Here is a 7,552-nt window from a genome sequence, read left to right on the forward strand (position 1 = left end):
GGTTCTTTTTTTTTTTTTTTTTTTTTTTGCAGTGCTGCTGCAGATATTTAGGTTTTTAACAGTAGTTTTCTCTGACACTCACAAGCATGGAAATGTTACCTGGTGTTTATTCATTCTTGTGCTACCAGCCTGCTCAAAAGAAGGGTATGTTACAGACTAGAAGAGATCTTCATAGCATGTGCCCATTTGCAGCACACGAATCCTCACTCTACTTCTGGATCCTTCCCCAACTCCCTGAAATCAATGATATGCTTTCCTTTCACAAGATTGCAAATAAAGATGTTTTTTGTTCAATAATGTGTCCCGATGTTGATGAAATTTCATCTTTATTGTACAGTATGGCGGAGTCCCTGTCATGCTTACTTAAAGACAATGAGGTTAGCCACGATCCCAACTGACCAAAGCTTCACGTTATCCCTCTGAGTAAGTTAACAGGTCTGGCTGCAAAACTCAAAATTAGACACGGCCAGATGCACTTTTATCAAGGACTGCCTAACTGGATGAGTAGATGAGTTACAGTAGCTATGGGAACTATCGTTTTAAATTCTCTTGGATTTCTGCACATTAATTTTCAGTCAGAACATTGCATTACAGGAAGTTTTTACATTAACTATTTTAAGAAGTTATGAAAGTTATTAATTCCTTCATGTCTGTCCTTTATATTGAAATTTAAATCTTTTTCCTAGAAGATTTATCTAAAAGACTTTCATTTGTAAATGTCTTCAACACAACTGAATAGTGACTTACAATCTCTTCTCAACCACCAAGGAAATGAAGGAGATGTGCGCTTAAGCATCGGAATAGGATTCATTCTGAAGTGAACCTGAAGCATCAGTCTTAGTTCAGCAGAGCTGAACTTTACTGCTTTCTCTTTGGCCTTGCTTCCTGCATTATCAGGCCAGCATTGCTAATATCTCCATAAAATTAGAGGTAATTTTATTAGATCTGGTAAGTTCCAATCAAGCTGCACTTCTGTTACACATTTGGGGTCATAAAAGCATAAAACAGTTTTGCAAATAATAAAAGCCTTCAGTGAAGAACTGGCAGAAGGTCACTGTCTTCAGAAACTGCCCTCTGAGGAGCAGCCCTCTTTCATTCTTCCTACAGACAATACAATTTCTGTATCCAGAGTTGTCAGCAGCCCTCACCCCCATCCCTGGATTAATCACTTTATCCGAGACTACAAGAGCTAGCAAGTCACGAAAACCTACTGCATCAACTGCTCTTCATCCTCTGTTTAGCTTATTTGCAACTGAGTTTTCATTGTACGTAACATTCAAAAATACACAGCTCTCAATACTGCCACAAAATTACACATACATCAAATAAAAAGACATCAATCACATTTTAATTTCACGTTCAGGTAAATTTAATAAGCCATCTCCCTAAGATGACAGTTTGCGGGGCTAAAAAGAGTCTCAATTAATCTACTTCCTGCAGAGTAAAACCACTTAAGTATGTACACGTCATGTTAGCATTTATAAAAAACTGTCAAATCGTCACTTCCACTAATAACTTGACAAAACAATTTACATTTCTGGAATCTAATGGTATGATTCTTAGTCTCTCAGATCTTGAAATTACACTCATTTTGATTAAAAATAGCAAGATAAAAGTCTCTAGGCTTGCCTTCAGACTTATTTTTAAAAAGCTTCCATTGTGCTATAGTTTCCTAAACTATCACAATAATGGATAGTACTTATTTCATAGTAACTCACATTGCAATTATCATTGCACAGTCAATGGTTTCTAAGAACAGCAAGAAATGGCAATTTTTTTCATTCTTTATGACAATTGCACGATCATCAGGAAAGTACCCTAGGACACCCTTTACTGCCTAGTTTGGTATACCTGCAAGGTCAACATATGCAAAGAAAAAAGTTTCAAAAGGCAGTAGCACATAATAGAAGAATAAATATCTACAAATGGAAAGTCAGCGGCCTGTCCCTAGGAGGCAAAATCTCACACTGCAACTGCAGTGACATTTTAGTGCAGACTGAATCTTCTGATCAGTCCCATTTTCAGCACTTTGGTTTGCATCCCCACACAGTTTTGGAGCCTGTGAACTAGACTTTTTTTAAGATAAAACCAAGCCACAGGAGAGCTACTAATGGGCTTGCAGTTTATGGGACACTGTTAGAGGTGGTGCAAAATAAAGCTCCCTGAAACATTTGTAGAGTAACTCTTCTGCACCATTTCCCTCTATAGACCCTCTCTTCTTGCCTCACACTGCTTGTTAATGCATAGCTTTTCCTTTCAATATTACAAATTTTTATTGAAAATTCTACCACTGAAAAAGGCTGCTCTTAAAGAAAAAAGAAACAGAGGTAGCTGTGCTATTTAAACAAGTGAATTCTGTCTTACTCTATGTGTATGTGCAAGTATGGAGGTGATTTTCAAATCTGTTCAGTTCTGAATCAGAACAAGACAATATTTCAGCATTTTTCATTAAGTASAGAAAAACAACATAAAAAGGTGTTTTTCTTCTGAAAAAAAACAAAGTAAAATGTGTTATTTCAGAAGCACCACTAAAAAAGCGGAAATTGCTGAACCAGTTCATGACAGATGGAAAACAYCAAAGTGTAACTTCTTGACCATGTTATTAAAACCCAGAGAAAGACAAGACAGGGCAAGATTAGGACAAGCAAAATGCAGCAGAAAAAATAAAACTCAGAACAAGACGCTGTGCCCCAACAAAACGCAGTTGCATTTCTTGCTCCACCTCCAAAATAGGAGATTTCAGTCACCTTAGTTTATCAAAARTAAATAAAGTTGCTATGTTTGAATCTCATTTTGTAATACAGCATTTCAAACAGAAGGTCTCCATTTATCATTCACCTACTTACTTGTTTTACTACCTTGTGCCTATGTTATCAGGCCAGGCTTTACATCCCAAAAGATTGCAGACATACGTTTTGGGGAAGCAGAGTTCAGGTGGCTCTAGTGCCTAGAGGACCCTTAACTCATCACATACCATAGCTCAGGTGACAGCCACGTGACATTGTCAATACTAACCACAAGCAACATTTTCCCCAATAGAAGCAGGAACTGCATTTTCAAGTCAATGTCTTTTATTTGCAATGAATTATTTGGGTAGTGTTCAGTCATCCTACACAGAAGCAGAAACAACAGCATGYTACTTAAAGGGTCAATCACCAAATGGCAGTAGGTTTTTTCCTGGAAGTATCCCATAGGTCATTTTTTTCTCATGGATAGTTAGGGAAAATGAATAACCCTGCCACCCAGAAGATGAATTCATTTAACTCAGATAGCTAATTCAGGCTTAGACTTGCTGTGGGTGATAGTCTGGGTAGATATGCCTGAATTATGTTGGCTGATGGAAGCTCGTTCTTGAGGCAGTGCCAGAACAGCCCTCCTCTCAGAAGGGTTTTAAAGGACAACCRTGTCGTGACTGACAGGCTTTGTTGCATTTACCAGTCAGTGTGAGAAAATCCAAGTGGACAGGCCCTCGGCATTCAGACTGCTCCTCCATCCCACCCCTCACCCAAGGCATATCCAAAGGTGCATTTGGATGGGGGGTCTTCCTTGAGCACTGCTGTCACCAGGCTTGGGGCAACCATACTGGCAGCGGGGAAACACACATTTCATGCCAGCATGAAAGATGGGGAAGAGATATTAAAAAGCTGCTAAGGCTTCATGGAAAACTTGGAGATTATTCATTTTAGGGACACTTCTCCTGAAATGCCATACCTCAAGAGAAACTCAGCTATGTCACTTTTTAATTATTATCCCTATGGAAAATAGGAAGAAAAAAAGAGCTACCTGGCRGTTCCTCTGCCCCTGCTTCTTGTCTTCCTACCTGAAATCAATTAGGTTTGATTCTAATTATCCTCCTAGAAACTAATTGTGACAATACCAGAGGAAAAGAGGAGTCTTTTCCTTAAAATGTGATGATGAAAATTAGTTACTTGGTTTCACTTCTGATTTTATCATTTATCCTTGAGGTGACTTGTAGGTGATTAAGAAATGATTTCTCTTTTTCTCCCTCTCTTCATCATTATGTTGTCCCAAAATTAAAAATTACCATTCCTCTCCAGACTTTTCTTTAGCAATGCTTGACTTTTCAGCTAGAAATTTCCTCAGCTCCCTCCTCTCTTCCAGGTGGCAAGGCATATACACTGCTATGATCCCCCCATACTAAATGAATTTCCACTGCTATAAAGGCTGGTAATGGAGTGGAGAGTCAGACCAAATATTTTAATTATTTATTGAAATGCTGCAAAGAGGCTAGAAATGTGACAGCAAATGGCAGATCTGGCTGAGAAAGCTAAGCCACAAAATTCCCATTTTTCTGCAAAAGCACTCTTAGTAATAATTACTAAACATATTGAACCTTACCGTATATAAGCAAAGCTCTGTCTAATGGGAATGTTTTCAAAGTTCTCCATGAGGGTAAAGTACGTCTTTATGTCTGGGAGGATAATAGGACAAACTTCTTTTCCATTGCAGATAAAGAAGATACGTTTTAAACTTGCTCAAGGGAAATTTCCAGCTGGCCAATTACTGCTAGCAAAGATCTCCTCTATAAAATGGAATTCCACCAGGGTCAATGGGCTACTAAATGTGTTTTCTAAAGACCGAAAGTACATAATTACTGAGAAGGACTTCTGGACCTTGCTGGCAGATAGTGTTGCTAAAATAGATGTTTTTTGGGTAGCATATAAACAAAAACAGATGGGCTGGCTCCCAAGATCTAATTATCAGAAGAGGTTCCAGTACTTGTTGTCTTTTCATTTGCAAAAAAAAAAAAAAAAAAAATCATCTTCTCCTCCCCCCAAAATACTAAATATATTTTTAGGATTCTACCATCTGAGACTTGACAACAGCAGCGGCGTGTGGGAAGAGGACAGAGGGAGGAAAGGGACATATTTGTAACCCCACCTGTCATCAGCAACCATATTAAAAGCATGTTTGTAAATATGCTCAATCATAAAACCTTCTTGAATAGCCTCAGATCTTGAGAAATACATTTCTCACTGATAAGGACTTCGCCAGAGGGATATCTGACTAGTAAAGTTTCCAATTTGGAGGGTCTCATAAGCAGGCTGGCAAGGGAGTGGATGTGACAAGTCTGCAACTAATCAGCCACGGAAGCACCTGCATTTTGAGCTCCTCTAATGCTAAAAGCATCCCTCTAATCCTGTAAATCACATAGCCAGAAAACAATCTGTGCCTGACTTTAGCACAGATTTGTGCGCATATTAAAACTTGAGCAGCCCAACATCTTCTGCATGGTTAAATGACACCTGTGTCTTCCTTCACTCTCACATACCACATAAGCATTCCCTGTACTTGCAAGCATCATAGGTAAGAGACAGGTAATTAAAATTAAAACTATTCCCTACAAAATTTATATATTCCTTCTGTGGAGTAGAATTGAACAGAAAGGGGTCACACAATGTCYATCTTCCTTTTACTTTACTGTTCAACTTGAAGAATTTCTCTATGCAAAAAAAAATCAGTTTCTCCACCTTTTCCAGAGCCTTCTTTTCTTTTTGGTTTATTTTGTTTTGTTTTCCTGAAACTTGTTGTTTCTCCTTGACAAATAAATTCTTTAAGAATGGAGGATAGGGAGGAGGAAGAAATCATATTTTGGAGAGTGCATGGGATGTTGGTGAAAGAGCCAGCTGGACCTGGCTCTATGACGTGACTTGCAATCCCTTTATGAGCACTGCCCTAATGGCAGCAGCAGGGCAGGTTTGTATCTAATAGGTGGCTGCAGGGCAAAGTGGAAGAAGATGCTGAAGTCTCCATGGTGCAATCATCTCAGCCAGCTGAGTTCAGCATTAAGAGGTGACAATTTTTAGAGGTGCTAAAGGTAGAGAGGCCTCCCTGGAAATCAACAGGACACAAGCATCCATTGAAAAAGTCTCTACCAATATTGCACATTTGGGAGAAGAGTGCAATATGACTTGTGGGGAAAATTTTTTCTTTTAGAACCCAGACCCTAACTTCTTTGCTTCCAATAGCAAAAAAATCCATCTGCCATCGAGACACGGGAGCTGCCCACAGCTCACAGCAGGCAGCCTCCTAAAGCCTGTGCCATCAGCGTCGTCAATGCTTGGGATATACTGTGCCCTTTCAAATCCCTCTTGGCTCTCCCAGAAAGGCCAAACTACTTTCAGGACRAAAAAGTTTGATCAGTTTATGAAAGGAATTAAATTATATGGCTGCCTGTGAGACCAGGGGATAGGACTGAGTGACCCAGAAATCTCTTCTGGTCCTMATTTTAAACATTACTATGGCAATACCTTATTTTACAGATACTTAGAGAGATTCAGCAGATTTTGCTTTGGAAGTCAGGAAATGCCTATCAGCCTGAGAGAAATATCAGAGGAACTAAATGGGATTCATTAAGGCTTGCAGCTAGATATGTATTTTAATCCTGTTCCTAGGCAGTAAAATAGCTCATGTCAAGGTGATTTCAAACACATCATACAACAGCAGTAGCATTATGTCTCAGTTACCTAAGCAGTGCAAAAACAACACACAGTCAAATTATGACCAGGAAATGGAGTGTATAATATATGCAGGATCAAAGGGGAAGCAAAGATAGGTCTGCATGATCTTTTGCAGATGGCTCCACAATTCAGCTTCACCTGTGGACCGAATCAGACAAACTAAAGATAACTTCAAAACAGAAGCCAGCAAGTTTGGGWAGTACAATTCATACATCAGAGAGAGAAAATACAAAGAAATAAATGGAGGGAGGGAGCAAAACTCTGCATCAGCTAATGCCACTAATATATAGTATATATAATAGTATATATAACATAGTATATAGTGTATATATACATACTATTATACATAGAGTGTGTGTGTATATATATACACTATTATGTACATATAATTGTACATATAGTATAGTGTCACTACATGAGGGGCATAATGTTATTTATACCAAAGCCTACTATGACCACAACCATGAAGAGCCGAGGTATCAATGCAGAAAGTGTCAGAGCTCAAATTTCTCACCTGGAACTGAACTCTTCAGAGATGCTATTCCTGTGTGTGTGATACCTATGTTATGTTGGATCTCTGATAGGGAATAGTTATGGTAAAACAGCACAATAAAGGGAAAATAAAATCCATTGCTTTGAGGTATGTTTGAACAGATCTGCCTTCCAGCTGGGTGAATCTGGGAGGATTTAATTTGCTAGACATTCATTTTTTCCACTCTACAATCATCCGGACACAGCTCAACATTAATACACGCTCTGGTAAATCCAGCCCAGTTCGATTTCCCATCTGAAGAAAGAGCTAGATAACACAAAATAAGCCAAGGATGGAGAATTGTCTCTTTGGAGAAATTCAAGTGTTCCTACAAGACACTTCAACACCATTTTGGAGTCGCTGTCTATAACTTGGACTAGTCACAACGCTTATGGCCTCAGTGAAGGGAAAAGACACAGAAATAGCTGGGAGTAGCACCATCCTTTGGCAGCTCCCTTGTTCTTTAATAGCTGAGTATCGGGTCCAGAATCTCTCCAATGACTCCAAAATGACTCCTCTCCTGTCCTCCAGCTCCATT

Source organism: Nothoprocta perdicaria, unplaced genomic scaffold, assembly GCF_003342845.1.
Source record: "Nothoprocta perdicaria isolate Ctin4 unplaced genomic scaffold, notPer1 scaffold_7, whole genome shotgun sequence".
Taxonomy (NCBI): domain Eukaryota; kingdom Metazoa; phylum Chordata; class Aves; order Tinamiformes; family Tinamidae; genus Nothoprocta; species Nothoprocta perdicaria.